Here is a 23462-nt window from a genome sequence, read left to right as displayed (position 1 = left end):
TATAAGCTTCGGCATATTGCTACGGATCCAACACTACTTTTAGCTACCAATAATATCCGTAGTTGTAGGTGCTTTTGGCTACAAAAATAGTTGCTATGGACTAGATCCGTAGTATTTTTAAACTATCGCTACGGATTAAATCCGTAGCCATATGTTTTGGACCTATTGGTTCGGCACCTACGACGACGGTAGTGCTACGGATTTAGTCCGTAGCCATAGATCTATGCTACGGATTAGATCCGTAGCCTTTGCCCATTTTTCTGGTAGTGATCCAATAACCTAAACCTTAACCTATACCTATAACCTTAACCTAAACCTAAACCTAAACCTTAACCAAAACCTATAACCTTAACCTAAAACCTAAACCTATAACCGAAACCTAAATCAAAACATATAACCAAAACCAAAACCAAAACTTATATCCTAAACCCAAACGCATTCTCAAATCCTATAACACATAATCTAAACTTAAACCTAAACCTAAACCTATAACCTATAACCAAAACCAAAACCTATAACCTAAACCAAAGCTAAAACCTATAACCTAAACTCGAACCCATTCTCAAATTCAAAAACCTATAACCTAAACCGTTAACCTATAACCTAAATCAAAACCTATAACCTAAACCTAAAACCTAAACCTATAATCTATAACCTAAATCAAAACATATAATCAAAACCAAATCCCAAAACCCAAACCTAAACCTAAACCTAAACCGAAAACCTAAACCTAAACCTATAACCTAAACTCAAATCCCTAAACCTAAACCTAAACCTAATCCTATAACCTAAACTCAAATCCGTAAACCTTAACTAATAACCTAACCTAAACCTATACTTATAACTTAAAGCTATTCTCAAATCCCAAAACCTATAACCTAAACCTAACCTTTCCCTAAACCTATAACCTAAACTCAATTTCCTAAAGCTAAACCTAGACCTAAACCTAAACCTATTGCCTAAACTCAAATCCCTAAACCTTAACCTATAACCTAACCTAAACATATACTTATAACTTAAAATTATTCACAAATCCCAAAACCTATAACCTAAACCTAAGCTTTCCCTAAACCTATAAGCTAAACTCAATTCCCTAAAGCTAAACCTACACCTAATCCTAATCTCAACTCCCTAACCTAAACCTAAACATAAACTTAAAAACTCAAACTTAAACCCAATCCTGAACTTGAACCCGATTTCCTAAACCTAAACCATAACCCATTCTCAAATCCAAAAACCTATAACCTAAACCTAAACCAAAACCAAAACTTATAACCTAAACCCGAACTCATTCTCAAATCCCAAAACCTATAACCAAAACTTATAACCTAAACCTGAACCCATTCTCAAATTCCAAAACCTATAACCTAAACATAAACCTTAACCTAAACCTATAACATATAACCAAAACCTATAACCTAAACCCAAACCCATTCTCAAATCCCAAAACCTATAACCTAAACCTAAACCTTAACCTAAACCTATAACCTATAACATAAATCAAAACCTAAACCTAAACCTAAAACCTAAACCTATAATCTATAACCTAAATCAAAACCTATTACCTTTCCCTAAACCTTAACCTAAACCTATAACCTATAACCTAAATCAAAACCAAAACCAAAGCTAAACCTAAACCTAAACGTATAACCTATAACCTAAACCTAAACCTAAAACCTAATGTATTCTCAAATCCCTAAACCTAAACCTACACCTAGTCCTAATCTCAACTCCCTAACCTAAACTTAAACCTAAACTTGAAAACCCAAACCTAAACCCGATCTTGAACCCGAACCCGATTTCCTAAACCTAAACCTTAACCTATAACCTAACCTAAACCTATACTTATAACCTAAAGCTATTCTCAAATCCCAAAACCTATAACTATAACCTAAACCTTAACCAAAAACCTATAACCTAACCTAAACCTAAACATATAACCTTAACCTAAACCTAAACCTATAACCTTAACCTTAACATATAACTTTAACCAAAACCTATAACCTAAACCTATTCTCAAATCCCGAACCCGATTTCATAAACCTAAACCTTAACCTATTCTCAATTCGCTAAACCTATAGCTTATAACCTAAACCGAAACCTAAACTTATAACCTATAACTTAAACATAAACCTAAAACCAAAATGTATTCTTAAATCCCTAAACTTAAACCTATACCTAATCCTAATCTTAACTCCCTAACCTAAACCTAAACTTAAACTTGAAAACCCAAACCTAAACCTGATCTTAAACCCGAACCCGATTTCCTAAACCTAAACCTCAACCTATTCTCAATTCCCTAAACCTTAACCTATAACCTAACCTAAACCTAAATCTATAACCTAAACCTAAACCTATAACCTAAGTGTATTCTCAAATCCTTAAACCTAAACCTACACCTAATCCTAATCTCAACTCCTTAACTTAAACCTAAACTCGATCCCGAACCCGATCCCAATTTCCTAAACCTAAACATTAACCTATTCTCAATTCCCTAAACCTATATCTTATAACCTAAACCTAAACCTAAACCATAACCTAAACCTAAACCTAAACCTATAACTTATAACCTTAACTTAAACCTAAACCTAAACCTTTAACCTATAACCTAAACCTAAACCTAAAACCTAAATGTATTCTCAAATCCCTAAGCCTAAACCTACACCTAATCCTAATCTAAACTCCCTAACCTAAACCTAAACCTAAACTTGAAAACCCAAACCTAAACCCGATCCCGAACCCGAACCCGATTTCCTAAACCTAAACCTTAACCTATTCTCAATTCCCTAAACCTATAGCTTATAACCTAAACCTAAACCTATACCTAAACCTAAACCTATAACCTATAACCTAAACATAAACCTAAAACCTAAATGTATTCTCAAATCCCTAAACCTAAACCTACACCTAATCCTAATCTCAACTCCCTAACCTAAACCTAAACCTAAACTTGATAACCCAAACCTAAACCCGATCCTGAACCCGTACCTGATTTCCTAAACCTAAACCTTAACCTATTCTCAATTCTCTAAACCTTAACCTATAACCTAACCTAAACCTAAATCTATAACCTAAACCTAAACCTAAAACCTAAGGGTATTCTCAAATCCTTAAACCTAAACCTACACCTAATCCTAATCTCAACTCCTTAACCTAAACTTAAACCTAAATTTGAAAATCCAAACCTAAACTCGATCCCGAACCTAAACCCGATTTCCTAAACCTAAACATTAACCTATTCTCAATTCCCTAAACCTACATCTTATAACCTATACCTAAACTTAAACCTTAACCTAAACCTATAACCTATAACGTTGACCTAAACCTAAACCTAAACCTGTAACCTATAACCTAAACCTAAACCTAAAACCTAAATGTATTCTCAAATCCCTAAACCTAAACCTACACTTAATCCTAATCTCAACTCCCTAACCTAAACCTAAACCTAAACTTGAAAACCAAAACCTAAACCCGATCCCGAACCCGAACCCGATTTCCTAAACCTAAACCTTAACCTATTCTCAGTTCCCTAAACCTATAGCTTATAACCTAAACTGAAACCTAAACCTATACCTAAACCTAAACGTAAACCTGAACCTATAACCTATAACCTAAACATAAACCTAAAACCTAAATGTATTCTCAAATCCCTAAACCTAAACCTACACCTAATGCTAATCTTAACTCCCTAACCTAAACCTAAACCTAAACTTGATAACCCAAACCTAAACCTGATCTGAACCCGAACCTGATTTCCTAAACCTAAACCTTAACCTATAACCTAACTTAACCTAAATCTATAACCTAAACCTAAACCTAAAACCTAAGTGTATTCTCAAATCCTTAAACCTAAACCTACACCTAATCCTAATCTCAACTCCCTAACCTAAACCTAAACCTAAACTTGAAAACCCAAACCTAAACCTGATCCCGAACTCAGACCCGATTTCCTAAACCTAAACCTTAACCTTAATCTATTCTCAATTCTCTAAAGCTATAACCTATATACTATAACCTATAACTAAAACCTAAACCTTAACTTAAACCTATAACCTAAGCCTAAACCTAAACCTAAACTTAAACCAAAACCTATAACCTAAACCTTAACCTATGACCTATAACCTATAACCTATAACCTAAACTTATAACCTATAACTTAAAACCTAATCCTAAACCTAAACCTAAACCTAAAACCTAAAACCTAAAACCTAAACCTATTTTAATGATCAGTTTTATTTTTAAAAAGTGCCCACTTTTTTGGAAGAAGTTTATGCAATTCTTCATGATTCTGAATTATAATGTTTTGTTGGTTTAATATTTTTTTTTTCAGGTGAAAGACACAAAAAGAAAATTGTTGCTGATTTTTTTTCTTTTTTTATTTATGATGTTAAACCTATATGTATTTATGTGTGGATGAATGTAATGTGGATAAGATTGCTTGTGTTTGGATGGATGTAGTTTATGTTTGGATGAATGTAGTTTATGTTGGATTTACGTAGTTTGGGTTGTTTAGATGGATGTGAATGTGAATATGATGAAATATATTATATAATAGGTGTATATCAGGAAGAATATATTGTAACAGGTGGATATCAGGAATTTTGTTGTGGAAAAAAAGAGACTTTTACCTACAAAATATTTCGTCAGTAAAAGTCCCATCCACATTTTTTACCTACGAAGACGGTCTATGACAGTCTTTTTTAAGGATGGTCCATAACCGTCCTTTTAAAGGACGGTCGATGGCTGTCCTTTACAGGCTTATAAGAGACGGTCCGAGATCGTCCTTTTTAAGGACGGTCCATGACTGTCTTTTTTTCGTCAATAAAAATGACAGTTTTCAACCGTCCTTTAAGTAATACGACACATCAAAATTTGACGGCCCTTGCGACGGTCCATGACCGTCCTTTTTGGTCATTTGAGACGGTTTTGGACCGTCCTTTTTTCGCAGTTTTGGCGTAGTGAAGTGTCGTTTGTTAACTCTGAAATCGGAAAGCGCTAAGTGATTTTTCACTGAATTCTTTCCGTGACAGGAGTCTGGCTTAATGGTGAATACAGAATGCACTCGGTGATTTTTCTATTAAAAAAAATTACTTCTAAAATTACTCCTTTTAAAGTTAGTGCGGAAATTTTTTATCTTATTGTTTGCACAATACAAAACCTTTTAACATGTAAAACTTCTTTATTCCCCACCATGATTTGTGTTTAATCCACACCGTCCATCAACTTTTTCAAATCATTTAAGGTATGAGCCAAAAAAAGAGGTAGCTCCAGGGATTAATTGGGTCACAAGGTGGGGATTGAACGTCCACCATTAAAAACTTCTTGCAAGTTTGAGAAGTTTCGAATCAAGTGAGATATGTGTTTTCACTTCATCCACGTCTACATGACCTTATGAATAGGTTGAATGGTAAAAAAAAAACATCACAGCGGCCCTTAGAAAGCTTTCAATGGTGGATCTCATCATCACTTTAGCATCCTTTGGTGTGGTCCACTGGAGCTATGGACCTGCTTCATTTTTAGGATCATGCATTAAAATGATATTAGAAAAATGATTAACGGTGTGGATAAAACACTTATATCATGGTGGGCCCCACAGAGCCCTGCCTGAACGGATTACCATCTAGGCGGGGTAATCCACGTCCGAAGCGGATGGCTGGGTAAGGGATGGGAAGCAGATTGGCTGGTGTATTGATGTCAACAGGTTCTGTGGGTCCCATCATGACGTATTTATTATATCCAAACCATCCATCCATTTTGTGATCTTGTCGTAAGGCTTGAACTGAAAAATAAGACAAATCTAAGATAAGGTTGACCATACTTCAAAAAGCAGTGGGGGATTGAACGTCTACCATTGAAACCCTTTTGGGGTCACAGAAGTTTCGAATCAATATGAAATTTGTTTTTCCTCTTTATCTAGATATTTTTGACCTTATGAATAGATTAGATGGAAAATAAATGTTATAGTGGGCCTACGAATTTTTTAACGGTGAAAATCATTATCCCATTGCTATTTTTGGTGTGGTACATTTGAATTTTGGATATGATTTGTTTTTTGGCTAATACTCTTAAATGATCTCTAAAATTTGATGAAAGGTGTGGATATAATAAATACATCATTGTAGGGCCCATGTCACTTTGATCTCCATTGAACCGTTCGTACAACTTGGAGCTCGGAGCGTATTCGCATGACATGTGTCTACTCAGCTATATAGCTTGTGTGTAGTATACGGACGTGGATTTGATACTGGCAAGGTCAGTAGCCAAATCCCACTGAAGCGATGTCAGCACGCCCTGTGGACCCACCATGATGCATGTGTTGTATCCATACCATCCAGCTATTTGGGGAGATCATTTTTTTTTCATGAGAAAAGGAATGAAATAGATCTAAAGTTCAAGTGGACCCCACCATAGAAAATAGTGGGGACAATGACATCCACCATTCAAAACTTTTTAGGGGCCGCGGAAGTTTCTGATCAAGCTGATATTTATTAAAATTTATTAAAATTGCAAGTAAATTTATTAATTTTTTTTACCTAATTGTTCTTCTTTAAATAATTCTCAGTTTATACTAGACTATCATTGCGATGGCTTCAAGGGATAGTGGCAAGGTAAGAGAGTGATTTCAATAAAAAAAAATATTTATTGATTGTTGTCTTAAAGAAGCTCATAAGGGTGGCAGGTCAGGGTCAAGTTTGACCAAACAAGCATGGAACAAATAATTTCATTTAATAAAAAATAATTTCTTTATAATTTTATTTTTATTTAATAAATTAAATAGAATAATTTATTTTCATTTAATAAAAAATAATTTTATTATAATGTAAAACATTTCCAAACAGGAGATAAGGGCAAATGTGTCAAATTAACATATTTCAGACATTTCATATGTTTGTTAACAAACATGTTGTTTCAAATTCAATACTTAATTTTTAGACTTTAGCCATAATTTCCAAACAAGTTTTTTGACTTTAGATTTCAGATTCAGGTTTTAGACTTCAGATTTAACAAACGGGGCCTTAATGTACATTTTAATTGGCCCTCTGAAAAACTGCATGAAGGAATGGTTTTAATACACATGGTGTACAAGTCATGTGCTGTAACTCACGTATGAGGGTGCACACTCTCCATCCGAATTTCGGGGTGTGACAATTGTGAGCTCTAGAAAGTTTTTAATAGTTGGCATTCCACCTAAAATTTGGATCTTTATTTTTTGGGCACATACCCTAAAATAAGCAGACAAAACAAATGGATGACATATATGTACAACACATACATCAAGGTGGGCCCCACTGTCATAGCCTCACTGAATCCGCTCTTGACATAGAATCACATAGACATGAGAAGTGATCACATATATCCTAGTAGACTTCATGTGTACTGATGGACGTGATGATTACCAATTCCCTCTTTTCTTTTCTTTTTTTTCTGGTTAAGATAATGAGACCTGTAACATAGATTTACCAATTCCCTCTTCTTCTTCTTCTTCTTTTTTTTTTTTTTTTCTAATCAAGATAATCACACCCATACCATAAGTGTCATCACTACGCCAAAATCGCTGTTTTGCGGCAGACCAAATCCGTCGTAAAACCAAATAAACGACGGACTTCGTCCGTCGCGTGGTCCGTCGCTGTTTACTGGGTCGTTTTTTTCCCTCGACGGATAAAATCCGTCGTAAAAAATAAAAAATCCGTCGATAATATTCAAAAAATTAGTCGTCACTAAAAGCATTAGCGACGGATAAGGTCTGTCGCTAATATCAGTAAGCGACGGACCTTAAATCCGTCGTTGATTTTCAACGGTCGGAAATTAGCGACGGATAATATCCGTCGCTAATATGAGTAAGCGACGGACCTCGAATCCGTTGTCGATTTTATATGTTCAGAAATTAGCGACGGATTTGGTCCGTCGCTAAAATATCTGTAAATAAAAAAACTTATCAATAAATTATTATTTTTATTTTTTTAATCTTGCACCTGATAGTCATTCAAAAAATAATTCACACTATTGTTTGATAAGAATCCTATTCACAAAATTGGTAATAACTCAATTCAATAAAAGAGAAAACGACCCAAGTGGCCCACTCCAAAAATTGACTTTCCCTCCTAACTAAACACTTTTCCCCCTAAACTAGGACCCATACAAAAGAAATTACCCGGAACTTCAACTGATGGCTATGCCTTGCCTTGAATTGGCTACTTAACTTCTCTTGTTCAACCTTCTTTTGAGCCCTTCCTGCATATATTACAAACAACCAGATTCAATCCAAGAAAAGCTTAGTTTAGTCAACCCTTCATGTATTACAAATAACCAGCTCAAATCCATGAAAAGTGAATAATTTAATCAACTGAAACCAATTAACAAAATAAAATATTAGAATTTGGGTGCTTGGGTATTGCCCTTGCTTGTCCTAAGCGCGGCACAAGCCAGACCTTTGAAGGGACCATCATCGTGTATAGGCTTATCCACACCGTCCATCCATTTTTCCATATCATGTTAAGATATAAGCTCAAAAGGGGCAAGTTCAAGGCCCAAGCAGGTACATTGTTGAAACTTTCCTAAGGCCCATCGATGTTTATTTGCCATCCAACCTCTTTACAAGGTTTTTGTAAATGAAAGAAAAACAAAAATATCACCATTGAAACTTTTGTAAGGACCATCGTAACGTTTATTTGCCATCCAACTTATAAGGTCATGTGGACCTAGATGAAATAAAACAAAAATATCAATTTATTTCTAAACCTCTTTAACATAATGTTCTTACTCATGCCTTAGTGGTAGACTCACTCACCGGAGTTTCAACACGAGTACCCATTGTGGTGAAATCTCACACTCGTGTGAGTGCAGGGTACACACTACTGTGGTTTGAGTGTATGGGTACATGTGAGGTATGTGCAAGGAAAAGGAAAAGAAGAAAAACAAAAACCTATTTGAATATGTAGACATGACATAGGTTTTGAATCCTTGGTTGATGTGCTTTGTAAATCTTAGTACTGCCCCGAAAAAGAAAAAGGAAATAAGAAACTACAATGCTATTGAACCTTCAAACCTCTAATTTAATGGACACAGGCAAATGTTCATCATTCATTTAGAGGTTTGAATTAATTCGAGTGGAAATCAGTTTGAAATCTAGTGAACCTCCAATTTGTGTTGGAATGCATTTGAATATCTGATTTTATTTTATTTTTTTTTTTCAATGGCAAATTTTGTTAGTAACATATTTGAATGAATTTGAAATAAGGTACTTAAGAGCTGTTTATTTTTTTCAATTACACTGCATATACTTATAAATGGACCGTCTTTGTTTCTTACCATTGTTTGCTTGATGTAAGAATTTTGGCCTCCAAAACTATGTGAATCCTTCCCTCTAAAATAGAGAATTCATGGATTTCTATACTGATAAAAATTGTAGAGCCCACAGTGATGAATATGTCATATCCATGCCATCCATTTTGTACCGCCAGCTCATTTCAGTGCATAAGAAAATAGAGAGAGAGAGAGAGAGAGAGAGAGAGAGAGAGAGAGAGAGAGAGATCTAAAGCTCAAGTGGATCACACCAAATGAAATAATGGTTCTAACAGACTTCAACAGTTGAAAGCCAAAACCTTTCTGAGGCCCACATGATGTTTATTTGTCATATAATCTGTTCATAAGGTCATACTAACATGGATATATAGAGAAAATAGGACCCAACCAAACAACTTTCATAACTCTCTAAGAGGTACTTTTTAGAGAGATTTTCTTAATCTATATAAAGAGAATGATTACAATCCTTACAACTATATACAATATCTTTTGCCATTTTAAATTTTAGATTACAATTATGCTAGATTACGTGAGATGGAGAGATTATCAATTGAAGAATCTTGGCCATCTTACCACGTGAAGAGTCCTTATATATTGAAGACTCTTTACCACCAATTATAAGGTCATGATATGATTTCTAAACCCTGTAAAAGAAAATAAAGCAAACAGATGATAGACACACAAAACAGTAAACAAAACTTGTGAAAGAATTAAATACATTAGCAGCAACTCATAGTGCCCATCTTCAAATATCAAAATTAGGGAAATCAACATGTATTTTCTCATAGTGCTATCCTTAAACTGAAAACCATCTCAGCACCAAATCTCACCATTTGCAATAGTTTATCTTTATTAACAGCATCACCAAAAGGACAAGTGTAAATGGAAGTACTTGAGTTTGTAAAACCAACTTGTATTAAAAGGTGCAAAAATACCCCAAGCATGGATTTCAAATGTTGGGAAAAGGAAAGGTGGATCCCTTATCATTTTCCTTGTGCATGCATAGAATGTTAGTGTGATTGATCATCACACACACACAATGCCTATCCTGTGGAGGGGTGTAGGATCTAACTCGTTCAAATGGGTTGGGAGGAGGATCCAACTCGTTCAAATGGGGATCCAACAATGGACAGGAGGTGCCCCAAAAATCATCCTATGTCGAGTTTGTGGGCTGAGTTACCAGCCTGGGATAACAGCAAACGTCGTATATGACAGACTTGTTTTGCTAATTCCATACATGGCCAATGCAGGCACGTGTGGATGTGCAGCAGATGATAAGATTGTAGCCGCTCATTTGTCCATCTGATGGCAGCCTGGATGTTCTTGATGTGTGGGAATCATTGGTACATGTGGGAATTAGCAAAATAAGATGAAAGCATGACTGGAAACTAAGAAAAACATGGCTATCAGCAGTTTTAATTTGTTATAGGAATTTATATAACTCACAGGAATCAGTTGACTTCCCACCTAGGGAAGATCTTCGAGAGCTGTCCAATCCACCGGTCATTGATTGCCTCCTCAACAACCTTGCATTGGCTGCCTTCCCATCATTAATATTACTTTTGCTGTAGATAGGAGAACATGTTTCCAACGGATCCTGACGATTCCTGTAAATCAACAGGTTACTATTTTAGACCCACCATGCTAGATTGGACACATACTTCTGCTAAGCCCACAAACAGCTCCACATTATAGATAGGCCCCACCATGCTAGATCGGCATGGTGAGCCACACGATCGGAACGATGCACTGTTAAAAACAGAAGTGCGCTCCAGTGACACCGGTACAACGGTAAAGTTATGGTAGTACCAGGGAGATATGAGGCCCACATGATGTATGCAGGAAATCCAACCTGTCCATCAGATGCGTGAGTTTGTAAAACCAACTTGTATTAAAAGGTGCAAAAATACCCCAAGCAAGTATGGATTTCAAATGTTGGGAAAAGGAAAGGTGGATCCCTTATCATTTTCCTTGTTCAAGTATCTTGCACTCCTGTTTCTACAAGGATCCACCTATCATAGCTTCAATACAACTGGAAAATTGCAGCAACTTTAAGGAATATACAACCACATCTTAAAAAAAAAAAAAAAAAAAAAGGCTGAAGGCACAATTATTTAGAGTTTTGGATACATGAGATTTTGGCACAAGGCCATCTAGAGTGCTGTCCAATCATATCAACAGTCTACATTCCTGAACCCTATGACCCACTTGTACAAACTGAAACCTCATGGCACTCTATTCAACGAGGCATTATCTAATACCTTGGGGTGTTATTCTGAAATTTTATTATTTGAAAAAAGAGAGATTATGTAAATAAGAGAAAATTTGAAACTGGATACTAGCTGATTCGAATATGAAGCAAGTCCAGCATCTCCATCTGGAACATACATCATTGAACTTTTAGACATGCTGTTATGGAAGACACTCCTAGTTTTAGACAATAAAAACAAGAAATGATGAAACAAATATTTTCAACTTTCAAGAAATTCAAAACATTCCAAGAAAAAAAAGAAGAAGAAGAAAAGAATGCAATTCAAGAAATGATGAAACATCCTGTAAATTAAAAACAAAAAGGGGCAGGAACAGAAACTCACTAGCTGAAATCATCTGAAACCTTGCATGTCTAGGAATCGAGCTCAAAACCCCACTCATAGTTTCATCACCCCCAACAAAAAGCATTCCTGTTCTCAGCAAATAGGCCACAGTTGAAATCAGAGCCAGATGTTATGGACATGATCTTGCCTCCAAATGCATGAGAGGTTGTCATGTTGTGACCCCAACAATCAATCAGAGAGATGTTCATGTAATTCCCTTTGGTTGGGAATCTTAGATCACATAGATGGTGGTCCTCAACACTAATTTCTCTGTAAGAAGACACTTCCACCATATGTTAAGGGACACCCATATAACAATCTGTATTGTCTATTTTATCACTTTTATCTATATATATATATATATATATATATATATATATATATATATATATATATATATATATATATATATATATATATATATATATATAATGAGAGAGAGAGAGAGAGATAAATAAATAAACAACATTCAAATATAAAATACAACCAGCAACATAATGCTAACATGGAATGAAATGTGTAAGATCTCACTTGACCGGATTGTCAACTACAACCTCACTAACAGCTCGAGCCACTCCTCATCCTGAAAAAGCACTAGCCCCAAATATGTAAACCTGCAACCACTCCGCTGATTCATACTATGCATCAGTCCTATACAAAAAATCGGCCAAGTTTTGCATTGACTTGGCCAATCCACCGGGCCATGAAAACTTAGCCAAGTCAATATTTGTCTTATAAAATTGGTTAATAAGAACCATTTTTTTTTTAGGTGAACACCTTTTCTTTACTTCTACAATAGTCACTAGAGGCAATGACAAGTACTCAAGAGGACGAAACTGTCAAGTGGTGTTGAGAAAAAACTTGTCAAGGATAAAACCGCAGTACTCACCTTAGTCAAGACCTGCCTTATGCCTTCTGTTGTTCAAAATCCCATGCTGCAGAATTCCATTGCCAATGCCACTAAGAAAAAAAAAAGGAAAGAACAAATCAACTTATAAAAATATTTACACCAAGATTTGATTGTCCATTCAATATAATGCCTTATATCTAGAACTAAGCTGAATTCCATTGCCAATGCCACAAAGAACCATTTGCCAACATGCTAACTATTATAAAAGAATTCAAAGAAGGTACAAAGTGAAAATCACAAAAAACAATGGGAAACAGAAAAATGAGAAATCTTGGTATGGAAACAAGATATTCAAACAATCAGTTCTACCAAATGAGAAATTGCAAAATCTGTCTTCTTCGACAGATATCAGCAGAGCACCAAATACCATTCTAAAATATAAGATTATTATAGAGAGAGCCACCAATCAACACAATTTCAAACTTCATTTATTTAATCAAAATACCGATATATAGAGAATGACTTAGAAACGGTGTATAAGGTGGAAAAATAACATCCTACCATATAATCACATGTAAGATGGAGCCATCCATTGTAGTATCCAAATCAAATTTCAAAATTCAAACAGAACATTTTCCAACATAAGCTGGCAACTGTTAAAGTTAAAATACATTTTCCAAGAAAAATCAGAAATTCTTATTGGGGATTGGATGAAATGATGCTTGGTTCTAATTGAGTACCTGTAATAAACTTCTCCTGCATTGGAGTCTGTGGCTAGTCTAATTATTGATTCCACAAGATAGTCATCAACGTTAGAAGTATTTATATATACTCGTGATGAAAAAGAATGGGTTCATTTAAGATAATACTAGAAAGGAGTCATCTTCAAAGTAACATAGGCACAAAAACATGTAACTGTACCAGACAATTAAACCTGTCACTGTTGGAAAATCCGACATGGTGCTATATATGACTATGTGATAGTGTTGAAACATATATTATTGTTATGCTGATGCTGATGCATATAGAAAACCTATCATCATCCAAGGAAGGTGAAATCAGTACATCAGGGAACAAAACAACCTCGTTTTCTTGGAGATAATTGTGTAAAACTCGTATCATGAGTAAAACTGGAGTGTGCAACATTCTTTGAGTGATTAGATTTGTAGAAGCAACACTTTCATGGAAGAAACTCAGATGCCCAAAAACAAATTCCAAAACCATTAATTAGGCGGTTTTTAGAAGCACAAGTGAATTGAATTACAACCATTGTTTCAAGTGGAGAAGATGAAAGTTATTAATGTTTCCCAGTAACGTGAAATAACGAAGAACTATCCATTGCATTGGTCCCTTACGTCACAGGATGTGATATTTCTTTCACAGAAAAATAACACAACAATACCCTCATCTTGAGGCGTTCAGTTTTTGCTCACATGTGGATACCACCATTATGTATAAAAGGTATCCAATCTGTCCAGAAGGGTCACTCCATACTTCCACTTCAATTAGAGTTGAAGGGCTTCTTCCTCATTACAAACACTACTAAAAATTATTAGTTTTTGACATTTCCTATTTGACTGAACAACACACTTCCAACTTGATTCTCTTGGGCACAATCCAAATGAACTATATATTTTTTAAATATTGTTAATATATACGATTCTTCTATAGATACAATGAGTTGCACCATACACAACCTAAAAATGGTTATCTTTCAATGAAAATTTAATGAAATTTTATTGAGAAAACAGAGGAAAGGAAGCAATGAGGGAATGTAGACAATATACAATGGAGAGGCTAAATGTTCCAACCTAATTTCCAAGAATCAAGATTTCTATCTAAGATCAGTGCAGCAACAGCTGACTGAATGGTGCTTCATATAGATTTACATCCAGAACCTGTATGTATCTTTCAATTTCAATGAACAAACTATCAAATCCCGACATCAGGACAAAAACCAACTTCCAAAACTCTATGAAGCACTCGATCAAACAACTGGTGTGTACCATTGCTTTGAAAAACAACCAAAACCAACGTTTCATATTGCCAAAAAAAACAGAGAAAAAAACTCTGATATATTTATGCATGTATTTCCTTTGATTTTTTCAATGCTACTCAACAAGAAACAACAAAACCAAGTGTATGAATCTTCCCATCATTAGTAGTATGGTTAAAGAAGTTACTGAAGAAAAGACCCTACCAGGTGCATGCACCCAATTTTCTTCTTGAAAATTACATGGACCAGGAAAGTTACGGTGCATTTGAAAGTACAACCACCAAAAAATCTTTCCGGGTGCTTGCTGGCAATGTCCTAAAAACTCAAAGAAACAAATGATGAGTGTTCCCAAACTGAAGGGGTTCTAACTCCAACAATCAACCCCCTTATGGAGAAATATGAAATACATAGAGAAGTAAATGAAAGGGTGCACTAGCTACAACAAAAAAATTCCCAATAAATTACAAAAATACCTAAACCGATCCTCCTTGTTGCTGCATAATCCTAACCGCTCACTGACGCCAGAATCTCCACGACGATTCCTACCAAAATCAAATCAACCAGACGAGAATTAGATCTCCAGGTCCCTAAAACCCTCTCTATACTGTTCACAACAAAAACCTTAAATCCAGCTCCAAAAACCACTTCTGACCCTAAGAAAAACCACAAAAACTAAAAAATCCCTCAAAATAAGGACCAGATCATAGCGCCAACCGCTCCAAGCTTGCAAACTCTGATCGTTGAAAGATTGATTGGATGAAAGGCTCGAGAATCATTGTTCTTGTTGTAGGTAGATGTAATGAGAGAGAGAGAGAGAGAGAGAGAGAGAGAGAGAGAGCAGATTTGGGATTTGGGGTTTTTTTGGGCGCGGCTCTGTTTTTGAGCGCGCGCCCAAATTTAGGCCGGCGTCTGGTATGGCTCCGTGGGCCCCAACATGGTGCGTGTCAAAAATCTACCCCATCAGTCAGATGCACCATCCCATGGTGGGCCCAGGGATTAAAAATAAAATCAATCAATGACTCGTATGAGCCACACCACATACAAAAGTTGAGAGGGGTTACCCTCCATTAAAACATACATAATTATTTTTTAGGCCCACCGAGATGTGGTCCACAAATCCAGCCCATCCATTATGTGTGTGCCACTTGGATGAGGGGTCATACTAAGTTTCAGATGCATCCAAATTTCAGGTGGGGCCCACCAAGTGCTTTTATATGTTTTAAGCATGTCTTCACATGATTTTAGATGGTATGGCCCACCGGAGTTCCGTATACAGTTGATTTTTGGGATATCCCATAATTTAAAGGGGACCCATCAAATGCATGGTGTTGATGTTTGGCACATGTCATGGTGGGGCCCACACAGCTTGACCTCATGGGGATGACATGGATTAAACACAAAGGTCAAGCTGTGTGGGCGCCACCATGACATGTGTCAAACATCAACACCGTGCACTTGATGGGCCCCTTTAAATTATGGGATATCCCAAAAGTCAGCCGTATACGGAACTTGGGTGGGCCATACCATCTAAAATCATGTGAAGAAATGCCTAAAACATATAAAAGCACTTGGTGGGGCCCACCTGAAATTTTTATGCATATGAAACTTGGTCTGACTCCTCATCCAAGTGGGACACACATGATGGATGGGCTAGATTTGTGAACCCCATCTCGGTGGGCCTAACAAATGATTATGAATATTTTAATGGAGGGTAACCCCTCTCAACTTTTGTATGTGGTGTGGCCCAAAAAAGTCATAGATTGACTTGATTTTTAAGCCTTAGGCCCACCAAGGAATGGTGCATCTGATTGATGGGGTAGATGTGGGCCCACTTTGATTTATATATTGTATATCCATATGATCCATTTATTTTGCCAACTCATTGTTGGATATGAGCCCAAAAATGAAACATATTCAAAGATCTGGTGGACTACACATGAAAGCAATAGTGATTGGTTATCCATTTTTAAAATCGTCGTAGGGTCAATTGTATTGTTTATTTGACATCCAGTCTGTTTATTAGGTCATACGGGCCTAGATGAAGGGGAAAAACAAAAATCATCTCGATCCAAAACTTTTGTGGCCTCCAAAATGTTTTAAACGATTGACACTCATTCAACACTGTTTCCTATAATGTGGTCTATTTCATATTAGGATATGCCTCATTTTTTGTCTCATGCCATAAAATGATCTTTAAAAATCGATGGATGGCATAGATTAAACACATACATCATGGTGGGGCCCGCAGAGCACTAACCACCAATCATTGGATGGTGTCAGGGGGAGTAGCCAATCTGTTGCCCTTATTTGTAATGTGGTCCATTTAATCTTTCGATATGATTCATTTTTTGAAAAATTTCTAAAATGATCTCGAAAAATGGATGAACGAGGCGGGTTGATCCCGAATTTTCAGTAAAATTTTCTCAATAATTTCAAAATGCTAATTTTTTTATCAAAAGCATCATTTTGTTTTCAAAATTTTTCTCAAACGTTGTTAAAAATTTTCAACTTCTCAATATTCTTTTTCATGTGATATTACAAATCATTTAAATATATTACTTTTTAATTATAAAAAACAAAAAAAAAAATCACTCATATAATCTAAAAACTATATATATATTCAGAATATCAAAAGGATATAAATGAAAAGAAAACACAAACATCAGCTTGATCCAAAACTTCTATGAATGTTATTTTTAATGGCGGACGTTCAATCCCCACTTTGTAGTCCACTTAAGCCTTGGACCCGCCCCATTTTTTAGTTAATATCTTAAAATGATCCGATAAAGGCGTTGAACGATATGGAGAAAGTCAATCCATGACTTGGGTGGGCCAAGAGCTTAAAAATAAAGTCAATCCATATCTTAGGTGCGCCACACCACATAATATAGTGGAGAGGGGTTTCCTTAAAACATTCATAATCATATATCATATATTGGGCCTGCCTAAATGTGATTCACATATCCAACCCACTCATTATGTGTGTCCCACTTGGATGAGGGGTCAGACCAAGTTTTAGCCCCATCCAAAACTCATGTGGGCCCCACTAAGTGCTTTTATATTTTTTAAGGTGTCTTGACATGGTTTTAGATGGTATGGCCCACCTGAGTTTCGTTTACGGATGATTTTTGAGATAGCTCATAACCTAAAGGAGACACATTAAATGCATGGTGTTGATGTTAGACACACATCATGATGGGGCCCACAAAACTTATTAACATCAATTCTTAGGTTCTCGCAGGGTTAATAAGTTGGGTCACAAATTTGACAACAATATTTAGCCCATTTTACGTCTAGCCCATTCACTCTATTTTACTGATTAATACCCTCAATTTAACTAGTTACTCACCCCAATCAGGCTAACTACATGTGAGAAAGATAATGGGCATACAAGATTAATCAACAATTTAAGTGAAATTTGATTTAAACATATGAAGTTATTTACTCTTCAATCTGGACTAATTCGATTATCTAAAAATGGTTAAATGTTCAATTAGTGGATGTGCCTAATAATTTATTAATTTTTTTTTCACAAATAAATTTCAATTTCCATTTAAAAATAACATATTTTTTTTTCAAAATGTATATTTTTTTACTCTTAATTTTTCTTTGAAAACTTTTAACAAAATATCATTTTTATTATAAAATATTTCAAAAAATAAATTAAAATACAAATTTTGAATTTTTATTTTCAAAATAATTTTTATTTTTTTCCCAAAAATTCCAAAATGCCGATTTTTTTTTTCTTCAAAAGCATCATGTTGTTTTCAACTTTTCAATTTTTTAAAAAATATATATATTTTTTCAAAATCTTAGTGCTTTTATAAATAACTTTTTCTTTTAATTTCGAATGTTGAACATTTTTAATTAATTTTCAAAATCACAAAATTATTCAACTTATTTATTTTTTGTTTCAAAATGTTTGTTTTTTGATAAAGTATCGATTTTTTAATATCATTTTATTTTATTTTTCACTCAAATTTTATTTTGAGTGAAAATAAAATAAAATTTCATATTTAAATTTAATTTTCAAATTTCAAACTCTCATTTTCTTTTTTAAAATATTTTCATTTTTCAACATTGTGAAAATTTTCACATTTTTAAAAATATTTTTAATTTTCTTTTTTAGGATATTATTTTTTTCTCAAAATCAAATGCTTTTTTTTTTTTTCAAATTTATCAATTTTATTCAAAATTCTTTTTTGTTCCCACAAAATAGATTTTTATTAAATTACGATTTTTATTTTTTCAAAATCTATTCTTTTTCTCAAACATTATTAAATTTTTTTGACTTCTCAATATTCTTTTTCATGTTATATTACAAACCATTTAAATATTAATTTTAAATTAAAAAATAAAAATAAAAATTCCACTCAATTGATATAAAAATAGAATAAATTTTCTTTTTGCATTCAATCAATTGTTAAAAAATAATCTTAGATACAAATATGTACAATTAAACCACCGAAATTCTATTAAAAAACAATTATTAGACTATAAAAAAACTTAATTTTCCATATTCTTAAAAAAATGAGAAATATTGATGTTAAGGCAAAAGCCCTTTTACGACGGACCATGATCCGTCGCAAAAGCAACTGAAAAGCGCGCCATTTGGTGTTTTGGGCGGGAATTTAGGGCGGTCACAAAGGCGAATTTTGCGACGGATTTCGTCCGTCGCCTATTAACGACGGACCAAAATCCGTCGTAAATATGTCGTAAATCAGATCTTAGCGACGGATTTTGGTCCGTCGCTAAGTTTAGCGACGTTCAAACTACGGATTTTCGACAAACACGGGGTTAACGACGGACTTTTTTTGTTAGCGACGGATGAAATCCGTCGTTAACCCAAGAGATTTTAACGACGGACGAAGTCCGTCGCAAAAGTACGTCACAAATTGGCCAATTTGGCGTAGTGCATTGACTAGTAATCCGTTGTACGTGTCCTAAAACAATTAAATTATTGACTGTATCACTAAAATTACATTAGAATTATCCAAACACTACACTAAAATCATAAATTTGAAATGGTTAGGTCTTTGATTTAGGAACAGCTCTAGGACATTTCTGATTTGGAAAGGTTTTACACCGTTTAAAAACCGTGGGGCACATAGAAGGTTTTAACGGTGGACATTGGTGTGTGCCACCTGAGTTTTGGATCTTCCTGATTGTTAAAATCCTGTCCTATTGTTGTATTTGAAAAAAGATGGATGGAGTGAATTTGTCATATATGATCATTTCTGTGGACCCCACACAACCCTGGCACAGGGATATCTTTCAATTATCGATCGAAGCACGCATTGAACGAAGAGGGTGGAACGCTCTCGGTGAATTGCAATTGCTGTAGTGTCAATCTTTTTCCCTTTTTACTTAAACATTCTGTTTCTTTCACAATAGTATATTTTCTTAATTCCATCAGCTAAGTGGATATATTTTGAGAACTAATCACCTCTTAGATAACATTCTCTTTCTTTCATGGTAGCATCTTTTCTTAATTGCTTTACCTAAGCAAATATATTTTGAGAACTGATCACCTATTAGATGCTGGTGATGTTTTAGTCTCAGGATGCAATAAAATGGAATTACTTTGATACCCTGTGAGAGTGATGGATGATACAAAGGCAGCAAGAAATGTTGGAAAAACTATATACATAGTACATAAGTAGATCCTATACTTTTAGCCTATTTCGTTAAAAAACATTAGTTAGTAACTTGTCGTGATTCTATACTTTTGGCCTATATGAGGCTTTAATTTCATCATTTGTCAAAGTAAATATTTCGTTAGGCTTATCATAATCAGTGTCAAATATATCACATATGTACATTGATTAGGGATTTTAAAGTTGATTTAGTAATTACAATCATACCCTTGTAAATATACTGTAGAATTTTAAAGTATCGCTATTTTTAGATTCCAAGAGGATTCCATATGCAAAGACAACGCAAGGATTCAAAATCATCGTTGACTCGGAATCCCCTTGTTTCAGAATCCAAGTATTTGAAACCCAGGCTCCCAGGCAGGCCCTTGGTGGGTGGACACAACACTTGATGCAGTTCCAGGAGAGAGCCATTGGTGATTTGTTTTCAAAGCGACTGATTTTCTCGTATACATGTGACCCAACTGATGAGTAGTCCCACATGATTTGTGGTCATGGTTAGATCACGGTGATCTCTACTTCATGAGTAGCATGTATCTCACACTTGTGCTGCAGTACTACTTACGTGCAGAGAGGATGCGATGTAGTGATCACCCCAAACACTAGGTTTGTAGTTTGCAGAGTGGCGAGCGATCTCTTGGGCTTCAACTTGTACCTTTTTATCAAATTTCAATTACTTTATATTTGTCATACGTGCCAATTTGATCATGTGCCCAAGTGTTACTCTCTATCTTTAATTACCCACTAATCTCAGTACCATTTGTTTTTTCAATTCGTTTCATGTCAATGTGCTAATTTATCTTTCATGCCACGTGTTCTACCATACAACTTCAAAAGCACCTCACATATGACACGTGTGTTGCAATACAACCTGAAGAGTCTCATATAAGCTTCATAGGCCATGTGTAACTGTTCAATTTCCAGCATCTCATGTGTGGCAAATGTATTAATTTGACACAAATCCCTCCAAATGGGTCATCATAAATGGTGATTGGTAACCTGTCATTTTCAATCATTGACCATTGGTAAGAATGGAAGGACGGATTCCTTTACTAGAATTCTAGTTTTATGAATAGGTACCTTTTTATCAACATGTACCTTTTTATCAAATTTCAATTACTTTATATTTGTCATACGTGCCAATTTGCTCATGTGCCCAAGTGTTACTCTCCAACTTTAATTACCGACTAATCTCAGTACCATTTTGCTTTTCAATTCATTTCATGTCAAATGTGCTAATTTATCTTTTATGCCACGTGTTCTACCATACAACTTCAAAAGCACCTCACATATGACACGTGTGTTGCAATACAACTTGGAGCGTCTCATATAAGCTTCATATGCCATGTGTAACTGTTCAATTTCCAGCATCTCATTGAAAAGGCCAAGCTATATGTCCTAGAGGGGGGGTGAATAGGACAATGCCAAATAAAAACTTATAACAGCGGAATAATAAAGAAAATGATAGCCAAATTAAATAATAATGCAGGAAAGAAAAACAACCTCAAAATTCAGATCTTGAGAGGTTGATACAAACGTTATTCTAAGGACAACCTTACACCAAAAACAGAGTTTATGGTAGGACAACCTTATTTCTAGAAAGGTCTTTGTATCAAGTCTCAAATCGAAGAGGAATATAAAAACAAATATGAACTGAATTGAAATAACTTGTAATTAAAGATGTATTGTTCTAGGGACAGCCATACACCATAAAAATGGCAGGGCAACCTTGCTGGAACAACTTTCAAAATGAAATTGAAAAACAAGCTTATAAAGGAATAGCAGAAAGTAAATTCTAAGCTATTACAACATTCTCACAAAGCTTGAAATAATTACAACATTCACCACCATACATACATCCCACAAAAAGAATAAAAACAATTAAAAGAATAAATCAATCAACCACAACTCAAAGGATTTATAGTGGTTCGCCTGTGTGTTCACCAACTGTTATCCAACAGCCACACAAAAAGCTACTCCACTCCTAATATCCTCACACAGGGGATATTAGCGTTCACTAAAAATAGGTTTTCCCAGGTTCACCCAAAACCCTTACAATTGTGTCTTTGTATGTGGGCTTACACAATTAAAAAACCCCACTTCTGAGTTTTCCTGGCTTTCCTCAGATAACCAATATAACAAGATTTTTCTGGCAAATCTTGAAAGAAACCAAAATAATAGAAAGGAATTTACAATATGTAAAATACCTGAATATCTTCTTCGTTGTAGCAGCCCGGTAGAACCAAATCAAAGTAGATGATTGAATGTCCAAGTTCAATGTCCAGTACTCGATTACAATGGTTCTAGTTCTAATTGATTTTAAATTAAACCAAATAGGGCTTGCCTTAATTGATTTTGATTCCAAAGAAAGGGAATAACAATTCCTCTTTTCAAATCAGATTGGAATAACAGAAACAAAATCAATTAAAATAAAGCTAAGGAAAGAAGATATTAAATAAGCACACTTAGCTTAAATGGAGCACAGAATTATCTCTCAGAAGTTCGACGAAGATTGGCTTGAATACTATAATTAAATCGATGATATCTTTTGAGATTCGTGCTCTATTTATAGGTGAAAAGATCAGGTCTTCGACTGGTCTAGAGTGCTCTTCGACTAGTCGAAGCCATAACAGATATTTGAAAGATTAGGCGGGATAAGCGCAGACCGTTCTACGACTGGTCGTAGCTCTCCTACGACTGGTCGTAGGTCCTGCAAAAGTTCGCTGGACTTCGAGTCGTAGATTCTACGACCGGTCGAAGATGCAGAAACACTGTTCCTACGACTGGTCGAACAGATTTCAGGACTAGTCGAAGGCTAACAGATTTTATCCGGAATTTGTAACAAACTTACGACTGGTCGAGGATTTTCTTAGACTGGTCGAAGCAAGTCTAGGACTAGTCGAAGCAGACCTAAGACTGGTCGAAGAACAGACCAATCACATGTAAAATAAACATACGACTTATGTATCCGAAATGACCTACTTCTAAGGTCATCCTATGGTCAAACAAACCTCAATCATGAAGTATGGACATTGAAACAAGAGACCATGAAGAATGAGCCTTGA

At 35.1% G+C, this 23462-nt stretch overlaps 1 long non-coding RNA gene across 1 annotated transcript; it reads right to left on the bottom strand.

Moving 5' to 3' along the window:
• Positions 1-12348: 12348 nt before the first annotated feature.
• Positions 12349-15581, bottom strand: LOC131236081 (uncharacterized). Its single transcript, XR_009166520.1, has 4 exons — positions 15441-15581; positions 15217-15285; positions 12787-12832; positions 12349-12511 (listed from the first exon to the last, which is right to left on the bottom strand). It is a non-coding gene; the product is annotated as an uncharacterized LOC131236081 (long non-coding RNA).
• Positions 15582-23462: the final 7881 nt, after the last annotated feature.

The sequence above is a fragment of the Magnolia sinica genome, unplaced genomic scaffold, assembly GCF_029962835.1.
Source record: "Magnolia sinica isolate HGM2019 unplaced genomic scaffold, MsV1 ctg200, whole genome shotgun sequence".
Lineage (NCBI taxonomy): Eukaryota > Viridiplantae > Streptophyta > Magnoliopsida > Magnoliales > Magnoliaceae > Magnolia > Magnolia sinica.
This window is presented reverse-complemented; position numbering and strand designations above follow the sequence as displayed.